Source organism: Ambystoma mexicanum, chromosome 3p (genome assembly GCF_040938575.1).
Source record: "Ambystoma mexicanum isolate Mex_15411 chromosome 3p, UKY_AmexF1_1, whole genome shotgun sequence".
NCBI classification, from domain to species: domain Eukaryota; kingdom Metazoa; phylum Chordata; class Amphibia; order Caudata; family Ambystomatidae; genus Ambystoma; species Ambystoma mexicanum.
Window position 1 is genome coordinate 534,795,259 of NC_090925.1, and position 22,312 is coordinate 534,817,570.

The window sequence follows — 22,312 nt, forward strand, 5'->3', positions numbered from 1 at the left end:
GCTGTCAGAGTTTAAATGAGCCCAACGTGAATTACATTGAAATGATGTTGTGTTTGGATTACCTTGAACTGCTTGAATCTCTGTAAGTGTGTCCAGGGTGAAAGAGTAATGTTGCATTTTTGCAGGACACAGACCATGCCTCCTCTTATGGCAGCTTTTATTTGTGGCAAGGTCATTATCTGAAATATTTATTTATTTTGAATCCTCTACAGGTCCCTTAAATGGACCTTGTCTTGACATTCGTTGATTCTCAAGATTTAAAAAAAAAATGCTTGTTTCATTGAGTCCTTAAGGAATATCTGCCCAACCACGAGAGCATACTATGCCATTCTGAAGTACGCTAGGGACCCGACACAGGGTAAGAAGAATTTAAAAAGGATATACAAGATATTTTACACAGTTATGTATTTATCTCTACTGTATTGTGGACATTTAAGAGGCCACAAGGATACCTGAATCTTTGCCCTTCCCCTAGCCTCAGAAGAAGTATTCTCCTGCTAAGAATCAATCATCTGCCAGTCCTATCGGTTGCTGGTGTGGAGTGTGGTATTCCGAAAACTGACCGTTTTTGTCAGTTATGCTCTAACAGGGAACAGAGTGAAACTGCAAAATACGTTTTGACAGAATGCCCCTCTATGGGAGTAACCTATATTTATCATCTTGGCAGATTTGTCCACCAGCTGGAGACAATAAGAGATGCCTCATTTTGGAATCAATGCATTAATACTAGCAATCAAAGTTTGCATATGTCCCTGTTTAGGATATGAATATAGTGGGAAAGTGCTGGAATACGATGGCCAAATGAGGCAACGTGAACCAATGAGTAAGATCAAAGCGATCCCTGGAACTTGCAAGTGGGGGATTTGTAAGGGTCCTTGTGTTTTTATTTGACCCCTAGGACTATTCATGTCCCTACTGCCCACTAGAACTGTTGCCCTCTGAACCAGTACTATAACTATTGGGAGCATGGTTAAGAGTACTATGGTGGAACCCATTGTGTGTATTTTGTCCTTTCGGGCTATGCATGTGGACTGGACTTTGCACTTTGAATCAAATTGAATGTGAATTGAATGTAAATTGAATTGAATCAAATGGAATTTTAATGTTTTTTGGGGTGCATATAATTACTTCTTTTATGTTCTCCCTCTTTTTCTTTTTCTGTTTTAAATTCTAACCTATTTACGTTTTAAGTATATATTATGTTTTTCTTTCGGTATATGATCTTATTTTATCATGTGTAAAGTTTTTTTTCAAAACTATATCACATTAAATGAAATAAAATAAATAAATGTTGGGCGAGTATTACGAGGAAGCTAAGGGAAACAAGAGTGGACAGCTAGCATTCTTTCAATAAAACCCAAATAGTTGGAAATTGTAGAGCAAAATTATAAGCAGCAGAGTTTTTTTGATGATTCTGTAATTCTGCATAGGTGGAAGGGAGAGCATGTCTTAATAGGCATGTAGGAGAATAATTGTTGACGGACTGGTTTTATGCATCTGGCCAGCTATGAATAAAGGACAAAGAACAGATTTGCAGGAGATGTGCTCCTATAGCCCGGTAATGGCTGGATCACAAGGTGTTAATGTGCCTACCGACAATACGCATCTTAAAAGGCATGAGTTTTTTTCTGGCTATTGTTGAACCATAGAAAACCTTCTTTGAGTCGTAGGTAATCAGGAGGAGTGTTCCAGAGAAATGATCCCTGAACATCTAGTCCATGATTGGGTGGATAGGAAAAGTTTCCCATGAAGCCAACCTCTGGCAATTGGATGTTTGTACTACTTTGTAAATAAGGTGCAGGAGATTTTTATAGACTATTTCCTGGTTGGGAAGACATACATAATTCAGACAGTGAGGTGCAGGGATCTTAGATTTCCTAATTAAAGAGATCCATATAAATAGAGTTGCATTACTCTAATCTGGCAATTCCTTCTGCTAGTGCTAGCATCATTCTTTGATGTTGGTGAAGCAATGGGAGAAGTCTCCTTACTGGGAAATGTGGATGAGAACATGGTGTGTACTTGCATTCACTTGGTGAATTTGAGTTTTCTTTTGAACTTGTATTCTTATTTTGCAAACCATCATGTTTAAATCTGCCTTTCTTTATGTGCATATACCAGGGGGAAAAAGGAAACAGAAACACATTTAGTTAGGAGCAGCAAGCACACAACATACATTGTGATACAAAAGAACTTGACATGGAACGGACACCAAAATCAAGAATCTAGGATAAATACATATATAATTCTGCATATTTATCAATAGAGTAGAATATGGGTGGGAGTCGAAGGAAGAAGCAAAGACAGTGTCAGACATAAGACCAACATAATACTGTTATATCTTAAAACATATATTTTTACAAATATTATGTATTGCAAAACGTTCAACGCAGCAAGTTAGCCCCCCACTAGTGGCCAAATTGTGCTTTTCAAAAGTCTGAGAATTCGTTTTTAGACCTTCCACAAGTCTTATTGGACAAAGTGTCCATGCAATGTCATCCAGACAAAAGATGACTACGTTTGGAGAACGTTGCAGGTGTTGTCTATTTCTAAAGCTACTTATTTAAAAAGCTTTCCTCCAGAAAATGTTGACAATTTCACTACCTTCTAAATTACCTTTGATGATCATCACATTGGATCCCATCAGGTGAATGGTAGTCGTTATAGAATGACTGGGCATATGAACAATATTTATGTCTCTTGCTGATAAGCCAGGGACAGTGCGGTTGCATCCAGCGTTGACCTGCCATCATGCAGTATGCTATTTATTGTGGGTTCCCAGATTTCTCTTCCAGTGTAAAATAGATCTGTGCATCATATGTGTACAGGTGGTGGCTGATATGGTGGAATTTCAAGATGCAGATTAAAGGAGCCATGTAGAGGTTAATCAGGATCTGTGAGCTCGACAGCTCGACAGCTGCATGAAGTGGTTTTACATTTTGTTATCACACTTTAAATCTTGGACCAGTCACTCAAAAAGTAGGAGATCCTAGAGGGTGCTGTGCTGGTCAATGAGTATGTTGTAGTCAGTGGTATGGATGATATCAGGGAGGTTGAATAGGACTTTCACCCAAACCTTTCCATTAGCTAGTTATGTGTAGCTCCTTGCCCGTGACGTTGGTCCCATAGAATAATAATTAGCTCAAATGGAAGTCCCTCAGTAGGTTTTTGGATTCCAGGTGGAGGGTGAGTTTAGGACTTTCCCACTGTTTCTAGTTTCTTGGAAATATGGGGCATGGGTGTTTAATGGCACAGGTTTTCCACATCAGTGTTAGGAGCATGTTAGGATTTCATGAAGTTGATGAGTTAGTGACTGCAGCTACGACATTTTAATAAAAAATGTTTGCACTGGGTAATGTTTTTGAAGGTCGAAATGTACTTCCCAATGTTTTCATTATGTTGGCCAATGTCCATGGAAACATGTATTTCTGTGTGGGTGATTATTTCAGTGAGAATGGTCAGTGTGGAAATCCTGACGAGATCGTTTGCAAATGAAACTAGATTGATAGTTTTCCAGATACTTAACAGGAAGGTCACACATGTAAAAGATTGTTCTTACTATTGAAGTTTGCAATCCAGTGTAGTAAAATTGATCAGGTATCTAGTTGAGCCAAATGCCAACCACAAAAAGTAGCTAAAAAAAACATTATTTTGTGTACATTCTTGGACATGTGAGTTTGATCTATGAACTGTTCTCGTAGCAGAGATCAAATATCCTTTTTCTATGGCATCTAATGTTCTCGGGTTGTAGTGCTATATAAGAATTTAGTACCCGGCGAGGGACAATCAGATTGCAACATGCAGTCTGATTGGCCCTCGCTGGGGCTTTACTGGACCGGGAATCCCGTTCCCCACATTCCTTTCCTTTCTGTCCCCAGCGGGGGGTGTGACTGCCACTCAGCCAATGAGGAGGCTCGGAATGGGGTAATCCCTGCTCCGAACCACTTGATGGCTGGAGGCTGCCATATTCCACTGCTGGGGATCAAGGTGTTTCCCTCCCAATCCAAACAATACCATCCCTGCCCTCCCAACCCCAATTACCTTCTTTTTTATCCATTTTGGGAGCGGATGCACTGGGAATACTTATGTCCCCAGCGTGTCCGCTCCCGATCTGTGACAGGCCGTCATGGAAAGGAAGACATGTAGTCCCTTCTCTCCTTTCCATGGCAGCCAATTACTTTGTTTACATTTTCCCCTTGTTTTGAATGGCCACCACGGAAAGGGAGAAGGGACTACATGTAGTCCCTTCTCCCTTTCCGTGGTGGCCATTTTGTTTGCTTAAATGTTTCCATTAATTTTAAATGGCTGCCATGGAAAGGGAAAACAGACTCTGTTTTCCCTTTGCCAGCGGCAATTTTTTAAACTTTTTTATTTTCTGTTCAGAAACGCTGGAGCGTTTCAGAACAGGAATAAATGCTCTTAGTACCCCGCATTTGCGGGCCGTGGTACTAATAACAATATGCCCCTCGCGGTGGCTCATTACCACTTCAGGCAATACTCACTTTTCTCGGGCCTGTAAAAATTGTCCCCAGGCCATTACCCGAAGTGGTAATGCCCACCCTGCTCGGGGCTTATTGCTTAAATAAACATACATTGAGGGTATAGATGACAGGAAGTTGGAAAGGTTATTTTTGAGTGGCTGATATAGACATGCTCACAGAAAGGCTGTTGCTATAATTGTCCTGCATTTTGTGTTTAAAAAACTCTAAAGCGAACGTACATCTCTCAGTAACTTGCAGGAGGTAGAGTTTGCTTTATTTATTTATTTCCTCTTTTGCAACACGTTAAATGCAACGGATGAACTCAGAGCACACTTCAAGATGGTGGGATGATGGTGCATGCGTTATGTTACTTTGTAATCAACCTGCTATTTCTAGTTTCTTAACTGTTTTTATACTGAAAGAAGAAATTGGCAGTGAAAAGTTCAGTAGACTGGATCATGTGCTGAGGGGTGTTGGGTACCCGAGAAAGGGGGAGAAGATGTATGTGTTGTTACGAGGGTGGCAGTTGCAACTAGAGAGTTAAATGAGGAGCGCGTGGGGATTTATTTTTTGCCTATGATGGCAGTAAAGGCTTTAATGTTATCTGGGATTGAGGCTAGTGAACTCTTGGCCACAAAGCTACTCCCATGAAAGATATTTCAGAAATTAGTTTCGATAGGATGCAACTACAACAGCCTTGATCTGAAGTACATTGCTTTGTTTTAAATCATACAGTAACACTTGTCAAATATATAAAGATCCATAAAAAGGAAAAAGAGAAAAAAAAAACGGGTAAAGTAGCAAAAGAACAAAGAGAATCCAAGAATTAATTTTTCCTAATTATTATCCATTTCTCAAACATTTCTCACCTTTTTGAGTATATATTTTACAGAATGGCAGATTTTCAAATGTATTTTATTTTAAAAGAGGGAAACTAAATCATGGAGAATCAGCAGTATGCCCTCCTGAATTTGATGAGTACTCCTGTGTTGGGAAAAAAGCCATTATACTTCACAGAGAAACAAGTCCTTGTGGGATTTGCATAGTACACCCACACATGGAATGTTTTCTCAGTTCAGCATCCGGGGCTATTTTACCAATTCAGTGGTCTCCCTTTGGTTGACTACAAAAGACCAAAAGGCTGCGTCCTCCCGGCCCAACAGCGAACCTGTGATCTACACTTTTGCATACAGTTGCCTTCAGTAGGCATGTTAATGCACTGAGCTATCATACTGGGCTATTGAGAACTGCAAAGTTCCTCAAACATTTATTTGTGACCTCCCCTCGCATGTCTCCAGCTGCTTGAATCTTCTCTTAAATTCAATGATTAAAAGGAGATGTGTGGCAATTCGAGTTTAGCCACAATGGTTCTTAAATGCCTCGAGCTTCCACAAACCTCTATGAAGAACATTCAAGGGTGTTGTGAATTACTTTTGAGAAACGATGACCCATAATAAGATAGGGCCAATAAAGAGGAGCTTAACTGAGACCAAAGGGATAATTCAGGCATCTAGAAAAAGGCTTAGGAAGGCAGTGGGTATTTTTGTGTAGTGGTGATGGAAGAGGCTGAAAAAAGACCCAGGTCTCAAGTTTGTGGAGGCTTGAAACGGAGAGGAAGTCAGGCCATGTGCAGGAATGGGGGCAGGCAGTCTAGGACTGATGTGCACAGCATAGCAAGCTAATGTGCAGGAAATGGAGGATAGCACAACAATGACAAAAGTATGCATTGACTGGTTGAGAATATGGTACTGTTTCTCTTTGGGGATGCAGCTTGACAGCCTGGGATGATGCAAGGTGCTTTCCTTGAATTAGCTTGGCAGTGTCATCAGCAAGCAGAGACATGCTCCAGTCTGTTCTATCTGCTGTGACCCTGACTAGAGGCAAGCGGGTAGTGATCCAGGGAGGTGCAGAGGCCCAGAGTGACCCATAGCTGGAGTAGCATTCGAGAATCCTGAAGAGGGTGCAGTTCATGACGTTCTTCGGTGCTGACCAGTGCAACGCCTAGCAGCTAGGCTTTGAGTGCAGTCCGGAGCTAGCAAAGCCTCCAGACCACTACTTACCTAGTGGGCAGTATTCAGCGTCCTGCTCCTCAAAAGCTTGCCCACACTACGCACACACTATTGCTTCACTTCTATTTGTCATACTAATGACCAGGACATACCACGGACTATTAAGAATAGCAAAACCATCATCAGTAGCGTCATCAGCTGGGTTTTGCTTCGGAAGTGGCTGTTGCGAAGGTAGTGCAGGGCAGCTTTTCACTTGCATCAGTCTCAGAAAATCCTCTCTGTTAGCTAGACGAGAACGAGAAGACTCAGCTTCACCTTACCTCGTTGCTCGATCCTGTTTACCCTTAGTGCTCCATAATTTTGTCTTATGGTGAGGCATAGTGGGGCATCTTTAGTACTCCTTGATCTGCTATTTACGCTAGCCACGGCAGTTATTAAAGCTCTGAGCAACTATGGGCAAACCTCGTCAGAAAAATTTGACACAAGAACCTATCAGGAAGCAGAGGACACAGCTTAGTTGCTTGAGTGGCTTAGGTCACCTAAGCAGCAGGCCTAGAGGGGCGACGAGGCAATCCACCATCAAATAGGCTCTTCGTACTAATCTAAGCGTGACTCTTGGGTTAGGCCCAACGACGGATGACGACTCCGTTTCTAAATGCTGCACCGAACAAACCGCAGACTACGATCTTCGATGCCTCTTTGTCCCTTGTCCCTAGTAAAAGATATTTTCAGTTCACCTCCAGCTCCTTCCCCCTAAGACGTACTTGCCCCCCTTTATAGAGTGTGCAGCTCACTAGCGTTTGCTCCAATGCAAAGTACACTCTCAAGCACTATAACTAAACCAATAGTTCCCCCTTCGCTGCTCCCTCTGATAGAACAATCATTGAGGCTGGTCAGGTTGATCGATAAGTGAGTGTAATGACGCTATCTGGTTTGACAGGAAATGTTGTAGAGCCAAATTTGAATTGGGGTTTACTTTTAAAAATAAAACCTTGACAGCAGGAAGCCTGCAGAATCCTAAAAAGAGTATAAAAAACTTCTAAAGGCTAAGAAAACGTTTTTAAAGAGTTGCAGTGCAATCTGATGGACAAGACAATACGGGAGAATAACGTAAACGTTTTTTGGAACCTTGTTGTTTAATAGATCGAGTTTTTTTTTTAGGTGTGCTTTTTCTGTTTTGCAGCTATTTGTCTCTATTCTGACACTAGGGCCTATGTTTCCGGCCAGCCCAGTCTAAGTGCAACCAGGGAGTAAAACAGGGATGCTCAATGGCCCCTCTGCTTTCTATTATTTTCCTTTCAGACTTCAAGTCCGTTCCCAACAGGAAGGATTATTCCCCCAGTCCTGAATGGAGTCGGCTATTCTAACCTTCTGTATGCGGATGACGGCTTCTTACTTGACTTGGCACCCAAGGGACAAGGCAGAGCCTGAGATACACAGCCACATACTTTGAATCAAACAGTTTAAGTTTGAATCTTACCAAAACAAAAATAGCGTGTTTGGCAGTAAGATACGGGAAACCTCATGGTCTATAAATAATGTTAAAAACATTGACAGTGGATTCCTACTGCTTCTTAGGTGTGAGCTTTTTCAAACAATTGTTCCTGGCGTCTTCATTTGGAGTCGATGAAAAACTGCCTTCAGACAGGCTTGGGCAGCCTGAAGAGATTCTACTATACGTTTGGCGGCCACCGGCTCAATAAATTTATCCAAGTGATTGAAGCCAAGGTTAACTCATCTGTTTTATACAGTAGTGAAATCTGGGGTCATGCACCTTGCTCTGCCCTAGACCGTATTATGCATATGCATTTAAGGAAGCTATTGTGATTGGGTCAGAGTGCCCCACCGGTGGCTTTGAAAATGGGGGTTTTTGTTTCAAGCAGTTTAAAGGCAGAATTAAGATTTTTTAAAATATATTAAAAAATGTTTCCAGATCCCTCAGAAAACCTCAATATTAGGAATGTAATGGGAGAAATGGTATTGGGTGGCTCAAGAGATATTGACCCTTGGTTCAGGACGTGTGCCTCTGTATGTAAGAAGAGGGGTATTGATATCACACACCTCAAGGGAGGCTCTATTAATTAACAACATTTAACAATGAAAACAATAGTGTTGAAATCTGATCAAGCCATGAATATCATGGCACATTTGGGCTCACTGAGACCTTTGACTGCAGCTTGCAGTACATGCCATGTGAATAACTCAGTGAACACAATACAGACACCAACCCAAAGGCTTATTATGGCAATGGTCAGATTGAATACATTGCCATTAAGGGGTCGAATGTCATGGTTATTTAAGAACAAGTATCTGTGTTAGTGGTGCCATTGAGGACATGCCACACTTTCTGCTTTTTTTGTAAGATAACATTGGTTCTTAGAAGGACGTGGTTGCGTAGTCATTTTATATGCAATCACAATAGATCAGTTTCAGAGACAATGTTATTTATCATGTCTGCACTAACGGACATTTTGCAACTGATATTTGTGAATATGTTAATATTTCTTTTAAATGCTTGGGAAGGATTTTTTAACACAGTTTTGTTAGGATCATTTTTATATCTAGCAGATTTTATACTTTTGCATATTTAAGTGTTACATTTAGGAAATGCTTCTGTGTGACTGTTTTTAATCTGTTTGTAAATGGCAAAAGCCGAAATAAAGTATACTTTGGGCATCCCAGCTGAATCATATGGTCATTAGACAGCCCATGGAATATTCATGCTAAATGAGTGGAGTGTTGGCTCCTCTGTACAATTTGGCCAATGGTTCTGGAATACAGGCTCCGGTGCCTCATGCAGTTCCTCAGCAGGCATGGGGGAACTTTAGAGCCGCATCAGTAGTGTTGGATGTACTCTGTATTGGACGGAGGGGATGAGAAAGACACATTCACGAGAGCAATGGCAAAATCCAGTCATTCAATATTTATTTATTTTCGGATTCCAAGATCCATCAAACAACACAAGAATACATAACAGTGCAAATACATATTACCAGAGAAAATTAAAAACACAGTTAATTCATATTGATGATCTGCATTAAAAATCTAAAACAGTTAAATGAGCAGAGAAGAGGCAGTATTATAGAAATGACAAACAATAATTTCTAGTCTGGGCAGCCCCACGGCAGAGAGTCATTCACCTGTGCCATGCAGCTTTCAGAAAACAAGGGCAAAAGCAATTCCAACTTTAGGAAGGTCAATGAAAACAGAAGAGCAGTCTCCAGTGTAGTGTTCTGCTGGACATAAGCACATTTAATAAATATATTTTACGTAGGTCACTGTAAAGTGAGCAAAACAGCATACATTGTAACAAAAGCCAGACAGGTGTCTGAGCAGAAAAAAGATCTTCAAGGAGTTCAGTAGGGGGGGGTGAAGCTGATCCGCAGGGGTTCCTAGCCCACGGAACAGTTCTGATAATACTCTGGGAAAGTGGGTAGGCAAAAAGAAGGGGACATGAATTGAGAGTATGGGGTGACATACACCCAATGAGCTCAGTTGGGGGGTCATCTTGTTTGGGATCAGCAGGTTTTCAGTGGCCAGAGTTCCTCCTGCAATCCAGGCTTCTTGCTGGTTTGCTCATTCCCAAGGTCTGCAAGGTCAGCATAGCAGTGGGAGACTGGTTACGATTGATGAAAAACTAGCCGCCATTGGAGACATGAGCCATGAAAAACAGACGCCATGAGATACAGTAAACGATTCTGAAACCTAAAGAAGATCAAACCTGAAGAGAAACGTGTTGTTTATCTGGAAACTCTACAATTAATTTCAGAATTGTTGTTCTTAAACACAGTGCCTATGAAATTACTTCAACACTTTCAGAACTAGTAATTGTGCAATAATGTAAACCGTAGGCCCAAAAATCATTTTTTACATAGTCAGCGGCAAAAGTGAATATCAGTGAAACTGCATCCTCTTTGCTATATGTAAATATCGACTTGGTAGCATGACTTTCCATACCTTCTGCACTGTGATTATTCTATTTATTTTGTAATTACAGCACACGAGGTTATCCCAGTGGATAATACTGCTCAGAGTTTATGTATTGATTTTGAATAGGATTAAACTGATGATGCCTTAAGTCATGGATGAAGTACCTCTTAGACTGTTTTACCTGAGGATCATATTGCACTGTTCTGAAGAAAATGGGGTGATTCCTGGAAGGGGACAATCACAGTCTGCTGATTGATATCAGGAAACATGGTGGGCAGCATCTAATATTAATGCTTTGCAATGGAAGTCCTTTGATTCAAGACTAAGGCATCTGAATTGACAGAATCAAAGAAATATCTCACTATTAGACTCAAAGTGTTTGTGAGACTTGTGTGTGACTATCAATAATTTAATTTTGGCTTCAAATGAAAAAATGAATACCTTTTGGAATCCGTATTTTTTTGCATGAGGGGGGTACAATCTTCAGTAATCACTTTTGAATTAGCCACTGTTTCCCAGTGTATGCAGTGTATATAGGTTCTTCTCCCTAAAGCTACACTATCTTGTGATTATTCTCAGCAGCATAAAAGAGATTGTCTAACAGTCTCATCCTGTAGCTAGAAGGTGTCAAATAAGTCTTCATATTTGCCTGGTACTTCAAACCTCCATTTTGGTTAATTGTTTGTATGGGGAAAGGCTTCTTCAGCAGATGTCTAAAACATACCAAACCAGTGTACCAAGGGAGAGCTAATGAAAATGGCTCTGCTGCTGGATAGCACTGCCTGGGAGTCAGTGTGTGCAATGGCACACAGGCAGTGTTTGAACTATACATTATAATCATTAGGTTTTCAATGACAGTGCTTTAGGTGCCGGCAGGACTTGAGGCACAATGCCAATCCCCAATGGAGAGTCACCAAGGGCTTACTGTTGTACATCCAACTAGTCAAGCGGATCAAGGGTGATTTCGTGTTCAAGCACATTGGGTAGGGAAATGTTTCCATACCAATGGTGTACATATGCTGGAGCTGCCTCAGCACTTCCTTGTGTGCTGCAGTGAACTCCTGATTTAGGAACACAAATGAACATAGATTAACTCGTGTGACATTTGTTCTTTGATATTATTATTTTTTCTCTCTCATTGAGACAAGAGGACACTGGAAGGAGGTGGCTGGTGATTGGGTAATATGAGGTGCAGCTTCTAGTATTGCTGTTTTCCTACCCATCATTGACTGGCTGAACTGATTGTGATCAGTTCGACACTTTGGCTCCTTATTATACCATTGCTAATTTCAACCACTAAACTTGAGGCTGTCAAAATAGCAGTCCAGCAGAAGAGATCCTTGAGTGTCTTGCTATCCATCTTGGAAGGGTAAAATGTCCTTTCATCGCGGGACATTTTTTTCGCAGAGTTTTTTACCGCACATTTTTATCGAAAAAAAACATCTATTTTTTGGGATGTGGGTTTTTGATAATGATATAAACTGAAAGGGAATGGGGGGACCCCCCAAAAAATAAATAAAAAATGGAGGTAGAAAAGCCCACGAAAAAACATCCCGCGATCAAATGACATGGAACCCTTGGCAGGAGGACCGCTGTCATGCTTAAGCCCGCTTCTCCTGTAGGCCAGTGGGGAAGAGCATCCAAGCCAAGGCAGGGCACAGCGTAGGCTGCAGAGTCCCTTTCAGATAAATCTGGAATCTTCTCTGGTGCCTTTTAATTGGGAGCTTACTGTCCCATGGACAACAAAATCTAATTGATTCTGCTCTATCAATGGAGCATGGTATATATATATCTCAGTTACATAACATAAAAAGAAAATTGGGCTTCACTGGGTGTATTCAGCATATGCTGCATTTAATACCTGGACCCTATCGTGTGTCACTGTCAAACTAAATTTCGGGTGGCCTTCATCAGTTTTGTAACAATGGCGAGCGGGGAAATCTGCAAATATTCTATAACTATGTACCAGGGCTCCCATTATTCTTTTTGAGAATAGGTCTGCATGGGTGACAACTCTGTTCGTATTGTAGTTGTCACATTTAATACTATTGAATAAGGCTCATTAGACCATCCATTCATCAAGTGACATACTTCTGCCATTGAGTTCTGTCTTCATTATCTCTAGGTAAGAAATCTCTCAGAATGCTCTGCGTGAAAGTTGCTTGTGGGTTAGACCAAAGCCACTCCCTCCTTCAGTCGTTTTACAGTGAGGAAATTAAAAGATGGAGTATGCCTTGTTCATTGTGGACAGGTGTAGTCCCAAGAGACAGAGTAAACAACATTCTCAGCCCCTTGAAGAATTTGCCCCAGCAATCCAACCCAAATTCCTTTCCCATATGATGAGATACCAACAGATGTGAATTAGTACATTTTTAAATGTGTCCCTACTGGATGCCTCCTTATATCATTTTAAAGCTAGGTTGTGCGCCATTTGGTTCATTATTCATGCCTTTCTGGATATATGTACCAACCAATTCAAGACATGTTCTGTAAAAAGCAAAATCCAGGCTTATTGTAATGTTTGCCACATGCCATGTGCCATGTGCTTTAATTCAACTCTAAAAAGCCAGAGAAAATCATATGCAAGAAAGAGCAGACTTCTTAGTTCTGTTGAACTGAGGAGAAAACCATGCTACAACATGTATAAGGTGTATATAGTGACGTTTTCATAGGGACCTGGTTGTTCTATTCATTAAAACAACATTATCTGTGCAAACATATAGAGAGTCTTCAATTGTTGAAAGAAGGGATGTTTGAAGTAACACCCACTAGTTATTTAGTCAGAAGACCTATATACATAGCAAAGGGAAGTGGCAAAAGGGCAGCGCTGTGGCAAACACCACTTATCGAGATAAATGATGCCTCAACTATCGAGATTTATCAAATCTCACTTGTTCTGTATGGCTATGCCCAATCTCTCCATGAAACCAAATTGTATATTGAACATTATTTTAAAATTCAACAACCACTAAATAATTATATTACAAATTATCTGATCATACATACATCTTTGCAACCCATCTGAATTGGGATATACACATTTGTTCAAGAAGTATCAGCTTTCATTTTTATTTGGATAAATATGTCCTCTGGATTGGACATTTTTGGGAAATTCAGAAATAATTCAAAGTTAGAGCTAACGATGGTGCCCACAGATCAAAAGAGAATTCATATATATCTAGTGGAAGCTCCAGCCAGGGCATTTCCTTAATTTACTAGGAATGCTTATGTAAAGGTTATGCATCATTAGTTCCTCCTCTCTATTGTAGAATGTGTTGTTCCTCATCAGATTTGGTCTAGGATAAATGTTACATAGTGATTTTATAAATTCTCTAATTGCCACATTCTTTGCATTGTTTATGAAGAACCCTAATTTACAAGGCAATAATAGATGTGTTCGATTCATACCAGCACATGGAAGTGCCAGGTTTATGTCCTTGCTATCTCTGATGTCCTGTGACTTGTGATGGTCAGCCGGTACATACATTATGGCTGCCATTAGTTAATTGGCATTATAGCTAATAAGATGACAACATGTGTTTGCAGTCTAATTATCATATAACTCTTCCAAAATAATTGTGATAGTTCATTCTGATTGCTTTCACACAATGTGTTTGTAGAAAGGCAAAAGGGCTGCATTGTTTAATATTTCATGTGATCTGTTGCTCCCATATTTCAAGTGGCATAATGCCAAGTTATTCTACATTGTGACATCTCACAGCTCAAGATGATCTGTGTCCACCTTCTGTTCTTTTATAAATATATTTCCTAAAGGTTTCTGTAACACACTTCCTTACATACCATATTGTCATTTTGAAACTGCTCACTGTCTCTGTCTAGTACCTACATGAGTTTCTGATTTAGCAGGCCTCATGTACACATACGTGCAATGGCTCATATCCACATATGCATTTATGTAAGTGAACAGATTGTCCTCTTCCCATCAAGCTTCTGGCATCCATGAATGGCAAAGGCAAAGGAAAAAATCAGGCGCCCGGGAGGTTTTCTCAGCAGTCTTTATTAGATGAGGTTACAAGACACTCTGGAAAAGCACTCAGCACATTTTATCTTCAATCTGCTGATATAGGCTATTTGGATGACGCAACATCCTCAAGCAAATAACTACTTTGGTCAATGTATGCTTTTGATAGGTTCTCTTAATCAGAGAAAAATACTCACTTTACCATGATTGGGTGGCTTATCTGGTGCACCCCAAGCCCACATTAGCATTATTTGAATTAACAATTTCTGCTGATGCACTGACAGGCTATTTTAGACCCGGATGAACACAATTATAACATTCTTCAACTACTGCCAAGAACAATTTTAAACACATCACTGTCAATTCTTTATCTACTTTTTGATGTCCTGCCAAGTTTAGCTAGTGTCTTATACCATGGAGAAATACATAACCTCTATTAATTGATCCAAATAATGCAGCTGGTCTTGTCAAATTGGTCTACATAAAGTACAGTGTGCTTCGTTATTAACAAAATAGATCAATGTATCCAGGTTTCCCTTGCATTATCCCACTTCATCATCAATCTTTTCTGAATTTGCTACAAAGTTCCAGGTTATCCCCCCAGACTCAATTATCACACTGCGAGATGCTGCCAAAGATCATCATTTGTTGGCCTCCGTTGCTTATCAGCATGAGTGAGGGATTTCACACCTGCCTTAACAAAATCCACCTTTATGTACTGGAATCATCCATTTTGAAACATAACTCTGTCTGCCTACTGTATTAATCCTTCAGATAGCCATTATGTATTTATTTAAGCATTTCTCACTCTGTATCCCTTATTCATGATATATCCTTTCTTAATTATTTTTTAACAAAGTTGAACAGATCAGAGTAAATCTTGATAATCAACTCTTAGTCCCATCCATTATAACAATGCATAAGGCAGGGGGAACATCCCCAAATGTGAGTTTAAATTCTAACAGTAGATAAAGAGACTATCAAAAAATTACTTGAAGCATTAAAACCAACAGATCATCGTTACGACCCAATTCCGGCGTACTTAGCGCAGAAACATGCTGAAGCCCTGAGTGGACTTATGCAAAGTTTTGTTAATGCCTTTTTGGCACAGGGGTGTGTGCCAAAGGACTTTAAAAGATCTTACCTGATGCCACTATTAAAGAAGCCCAGCTGGATCCCCATGAATTGGCTGACTGTCGCCCAATTGGTGGGTTGGTGTGGCCAACGAAACATTTTGAAACTCAACTACAAAAACATATAGAAGCAAACAAAATTCTTGACACATTCCAGTCTGGATTTAGGCCTGGACATGGAACAGAAACAGCGCTGATTAAAATATGGGATGACATACTGGAAAATATAGGCAGTGTTAATGTCAGCATGCTTATTATGTTAGACATGTCGGCAGCGTTCGACACTGTTGATTCACAAATCCTGGCTGCTAGACTGAGTGAATTAGCACATGTCTCTAAAGAGGCACTAAGATGGTCCGACTCTTTTTTATTTTATTTTTATTTCTTTATTTATTCAGAATTAAACAATTTACATATTTACAAGTTACAGAGTAAAATCAATAAATTATGAGATATTAAACCACATCACATATATATAAATGTACATTAAAAGACCTAGTACATGTCAACAAATGTTCTCCATATTTTCTCCAAAACTTTTTCTGTCTCCTGAAAATTACCATTTCCACATCTGCAAGAGAATACATCTCAGAGATTCAAATAGACGGTAGTGCCAACATTTGAGACATCCAATTGCAAAGTATCAACTTTTTACCCGTCAATGCCCCCCTGAACAAGAATTTGTTTGTGACATCGTTAGATCATCCAAAACCATTTCCTCCTAAAATCATCGTTTTAAAGTCCAGAGCAATGTCAGTCTCCAGAACACAAATGCACTTCTGACAAATATCTAACCAAAATACCCAAACTCTCGGGCAATGCCAGAACATGTGTTCTAACGTACCAATATCACTCAAACATTTCCAACAGTCATCAGAATCAGACATACCCCGTTTCATCATTCTTTCAGGACTCCAGTAGACTCTGTTCAAGATTTTAATCCATCTAGATCTTTCACTCAAATTCAGTGAACAAAGTTTCACATTAGCACACATCTCCATCCATTCTTCTCCCGTAATAACATGCCCCAAACGCTGACTCCATTCTTCTCTTAGTGTAACGCTCACCTGACTCCCACGGAGGCGCTGGCCTGGTTTGGATTGCTGTGGCCTCTTCTAGGGTGATGCTCAGGACTCGGAAGATGGAATGGACCGGACCCCCAAATCTGGCTTGTCTGGCTCGTAGAAATTTCCTTCTGTGTGTGAAAAGGGAGTATTAACAATCTGCGGGATAATGCGTAGGCCTCCCACTTCCCTTCTCACCCTCCACGAAACCCTTCTGCGATTCCCCGTGAAGTCTCACCTTAGGGTCTGAAAGGACAAGCTCTCCATCCTGCTTCTGATGCAGGGGTGCGTTGTTATCCAGTTACTTCACTGGATCTCGGATTGGTGAGAGTTCAAGTTCGCTTGACTTTTCCGGTAAGGTACCGTAAGAATTCTGTTGCAAGTTCAAGCTTTAAATAACCATTGTCCGTTTTCTCTATTTCAGGTGCTGAATGAAGATTCCGAGTTAGGAAATGGAACCGTCGAGGGAAAACTCTGGTGAGTTTTTGATGAGTGGTTCCTCTAGTGTTCTTGCATTAATGCACTAATGCTTGTGTCTTTTTCCCCTTAGGGGCCGGGGTTTGGAAATGTCGAAGATACGGCGCCAACCCGAAGTGAGAAGAGATGTCCCAATAGATATCAGGTAAGTCTTTGATGAGCGTTCCGCTAATGTCCTTGCATTCGCTCACTAATGCTAACGTCTTTTTACCCTTAGGGGCCGGGGTGCGGAAATGCCGAAGAAACGGCGCCGACCCGAAGTGAAGAGGGATTGACCCAACAGTTAAGTCTTATGGTGGAAATTAAGCCTTTCTTATTCTCTTCCCTAGCTCACCTTTGTTCTTGTCTTTTTCTCCCTTAGGCGCTGAAATGCGGCGGAAGATCCAGATGATCGCTGATGGGCAAGAAGGCGCCTAGTAAAGGTGAGTGGAATGCTGCGCTGCAGTGAGCAATGCGATGTGCTTTTAAAAATGAATGTCTTCCCTTTAGGATCGTCGGCGAGATGACTCTGGAATGCGGATTAAGCAGGTAATGTCTCTTCTTTCTCCTGTTCTCCTCTCTTTTCCCTTTACAGGTGTTCCAGGATGCTGGCTGGAGTCCGGATGCAGGAGCAGACAGGGTGAGCGTCCAGCTGCTAGGTGCAGAACAACGCGAATCGTGAGTTGCTGCTTTGGCGTGGGTTAAATAGCCTTCAAAGTAGTTCCAGGTATGTATTCTTCCTCTAAGGTATGTATTCTTCCTACGGCCACACCCGTGTGGTAAAGTAGTCCCATAGGTAAAATAGTCCCATTCAGGTCTCTAGGTGGCCTGGATGTTGCAGCACGGTCTGCATCAGGTAAGTTCACACAACGCACTTCTTCACACAAAGTCATCCTTTATGAGCCTGGCGCCTATGGCGCCAGGACTGTTGTTCAACATGAGCCTGGCGCCAAAGGCGCCAGGACTGAGTCCAAAGGGCCCCTACCTGGGGCCGCTGGGACTTCCCTCAGGAACATGATGTCTGCCTCTGGGGTTGCTGGGCCCGGTCTGGCTCCTTGGGGGTAGGCATCAGGACACTTAGTTTCACATTCTCTTTGTATTTAGAAACAATATGTTTGTACATCCTACTCACAATCCCTCTTTCACCTGGTTCTCTCACCCTGTCAATATTACTATCTTCACATCCTCTTCCAACTTTACCCTACCAATGCTCTTCTTCAAACGTCTGTAATCAGATTCTGAAAAATTCTCAATACTCCATTTCTCACATAACTCGGTCCCTGAAATCCATGTTCCATTCTGCCACATATCTCAAATCAAACACACACCAGCTAAAAACCACTCCATCTAAAATAATACCTTTCCTTTTCTTTAACCACAGAATTCATCCATATCGAATCATTGAGCGAGCTTAAAGCATCCGAACCCAAATATACATACTTGCTTCAAAACTTTAATTGAAGCCTTTTTATGAATTAAAATCGCCACCCCTCTAGATCTGGAAGAGTAGCATGAGCCATACGCACCACCAACCCATTGTTTCTGCAATCTTTGGGTCTCTTCATTCAGTAAATGTGTTTCTTGTAAATAATATATATCAAACTACATCTCATACATACAATTTTAAATTCTCTGTTGCTTGCTCATATTATTCAATCCAATAATATTCCAGGACAGCACTTTCAGGTCCTGTTTCATTGGAGACACCATATCTTTCAATAAATCCAAAAATATACTAGGCGTATAAAAATCAATTAAAATAACTACTATCAAATAATACAAATACAAATAATCCCTCCCTCCCCTTATCGACAGAATGTTGATAGCCAACAATACAGACTATGAAAGCCCAATTCCCCCAGCACTCCCCCCATATTTAAATGAGAACTTCAGTGACTAGACTGAGAAGAAAAAGAAGAAAAAGAAAAAATACCAAATTAATGTAATACATATACACTATCCCCACACAGACCGAATGACAACCAAGTTATTTCCGCAGATCAACAGTCGCATGATGATATTTCAAATCCATCAACAACAATATTATAATATCTTGGCCAAAAACAATACACTATAACACCCCCACACAAAAAATTCAATTATAAAGTATTTCACCAAATAAAGACTTTCACTGTTGTAACCAAGCTCATTAGTGCCAGCATAAAGTTGTGCCAGCCACATGTACCACCACCCACCACCATGCAAGCCACATTTCCATCATTTCTGCCCATTCTTTAAAATGTACACTGCCCTTGAAAACTTCAGTGATATTAACTTCTACACTTCAAATAAATAATAAACAAACTCATTAAGTCTTTACCTCCTATTTATTGTTCATAAAATGTCCTTGTTTTAAAAAAATCATTCACCCAATGAGTTCACCAAAAGGTACATCCATAAATGTCCATAGATTTACCCTTAGTATAAACCACCCCAGTCAGTATAGCCACCCACATCCGCAAGGCAAAGGAATATATTTGAACAACTGAAGGCCTAACCACATTAGGCAATCCAATCATAGTACCAAATTACAGTCATGACAGATAATTATGTCATGGAAGGGGACACAACACACCTCACCCAATGCCCATTAAAAAGGACAATTCCATGTAATAAGAACATCAACATCTAAATAATACCAGCAAACACTAGTGAATATGCACGATACACTGGAGCCAAAAGATGCACATAGACCTGGAAAAAAAAATGTATATATATATATATATATATATATATATATATATATATATATATATATATATATATATATATGACATGTGTAGCAATATATTTTTCACCCTAAGAATGCCAATAGCAACACTGCCCAATGTGTAGCCTGTGTAGCATATGCCTCCATTCACAGGGTTATCCAAATCCCCCTCGGAGTCAGCCCGCCCACGCCCAACCGCATCCCCCCACGCCATGCACACCCGCATCCAGCGCCTTGCGATGCCACCGGACGACCATACCATCCAACGACCCTGCAACACACCAAACACCAGCACACAACACTGGAGACACGGACATCGGCTAAGAAAGCTGACTCCACAAGGAACAAGGACGACGCCCCGCACCCCACAAGGCGCTTGCCTATATCAGAATATTGAAACCATACATATGTTCATATATCGTAATACATGAAAAAGGTTTTAGCATTTACGTAAAATCATAACTAAAATGAGTTAGGCCAAAGTTCCAACGAATTAATGGATCACCGCTCCATGTATCAGCTGTATTTTCTGAATAGTCATTCAAAGTGCATGCGCTCCAGTATATATTCTTACCAATGTGGGAGATCTAAAGTCATAATGTCCGCGCTGCCACAGAAATATGCATTCCTCCCTTGTGAATGGACAGCTGTCCTTCGCGTGTCACATGGATGCGTCCTGGCTTCCAGTGCAGACACGTAATGTCAAAGCTGCCCGATCCTTGCATATACACAGCAGACTTAGCAGTGAACACACACTACGCACGCAACGTAGAAATCAGCTGACATCATGTCTAAGATGAAGGTCTTTTCCTCTATCCTCGTTCACTGGCACAAATAATCTAAAGGCACGCTCATCATATCAAGTATGTTTTTAAAAATTATAACGTTTAACCGTAGCGACAAAGCAGCACCATTTTAGCTAATTTTGACAATATAAAGGTAAACATAAAACAAAAACTGTACATGAAACGTATATTACCAAATGATAGAATATATGCACTCCATTTCAGTGGCATTAACAGATCCCTCATGGCAATTTTCTAGCCAAGAAGTTGCTTCCTTTGGTTCAGTAGTAATCCTTTCACCAGTTGGTAAAAACAATGTAATGGAATTGAACTTGTTAAGAAAGACTTGAACATTCAACTCCTTTGCCAAATCTTTAACCACTTTGAAAGATTTCCTGATGTTCAAATGCTCCTTTGGGAAATCTGGGTAGAGGAAGATTGGTTTCCCTTTGTAAGTAGTCGGTCCTTCAGATCTAGCAGCCTGCATTATGGATTATTTCACCCTAGAGGCAGTAAAGGTGACAAGAATATGTCTAGGTCTGGATCCAACTGATCTGCCAACACAATATATATAGTCAATGTCAGATTCAGCAACAGACTCTACACCATAACATTCCTTTAAAATCTGTAAAGTCAATAAGGTTAGTTTTTCTCCCACTGGATCAGTATTCTATTCTACTCCAATCATCCTGATGTTTTTCTCCCTCAGCTTTAAGTCCATTTCCAGTCGTTTCTCCTTCTCTTTATTTAGATCTTTCTTCAGAATATTGTAGGCTCCGAAGCTCCCAGTAAATCCAGAGCTCATATTTGAAGATGTCTTCTCCAAGGAAGTTACTCTGACATCCAGATTTGGACCACTTGAGCTAAGGTCTGCCATAGTCACTTTGACTTCCTTCATATCTCTAGCTACTTGTCTAAGAATCTTACATATTGTCTGAGGGCTAGGATCTTCCTCTTCATCTTCCTCCATCTCTGTAAGTTGTTTCTGTTTCTTGGGAATTGGATTAACAGATCGCTGAGATTTCTTCTTTGAGTTCATAATTGTATATGTAATATCTTTCAGGGAGGCCAGGAGCTGCAAGCTTAAGCTGCTGCTGCTAGGACCAACATTCCGGACTCCTCGGTTAGACTCTTTTTTGAGTGATCGCACAAAGAAGGTTAAGATAGGCTCTCTTTTACCTGAAATGCTGACCACAATCTTCCCTATCTCTGGTTCTCTTTAATCTCTATATTCGCCCCTTCTAATAATTTTGGCATGGTTAATCTGCAGTATCATTCCTATGCGGATGATACACAGATTTCTTTCAGCCTAAAACAGCCAGTCGAGGCAGTGGACAATATTATGAAATGTGCAGAGGCAGTCCGAGGGTGGATGATAAAAAACAAGCTCCAGCTAAACCCTAATAAGACCAAGATAATTATATTTGGATCTAAAAAGAATCTCGGAACTACTGCCCAGATGGTCCCCTGCCCACCGATATTTGGCAACACCCAAGTGTATACAGATTTTGTTAAGAATCTAGGGTGCATTTGGCAGTCAGATATGGGATACAGGTAAACCAAATGGTTAAATCAGTTTATTTTCGGTTGAAACTACTGAAACCACTCCTCCTCCTCATTTCAGAAGGTGATTGAGCAAAGGTGGTGGGTTCACTTGTTAATGCCACGTTAGACTATTGTAATAGCCCTAAATACCAGTTACAACATCTTGCAGTAGCACAGAATGCTGCAGTTCCCTTAGTGTTTGCCCTGGAAAAAATCA

General features: G+C 40.6%; 1 protein-coding gene across 1 annotated transcript in view; it reads left to right on the top strand.

Annotated features, from left to right (window-relative positions):
• LOC138580596 (protein-glutamine gamma-glutamyltransferase 5-like) overlaps positions 1-22,312 on the top strand; it is a 364,270-nt gene that overhangs the window by 288,290 nt on the left and 53,668 nt on the right. The window lies entirely within an intron of this gene.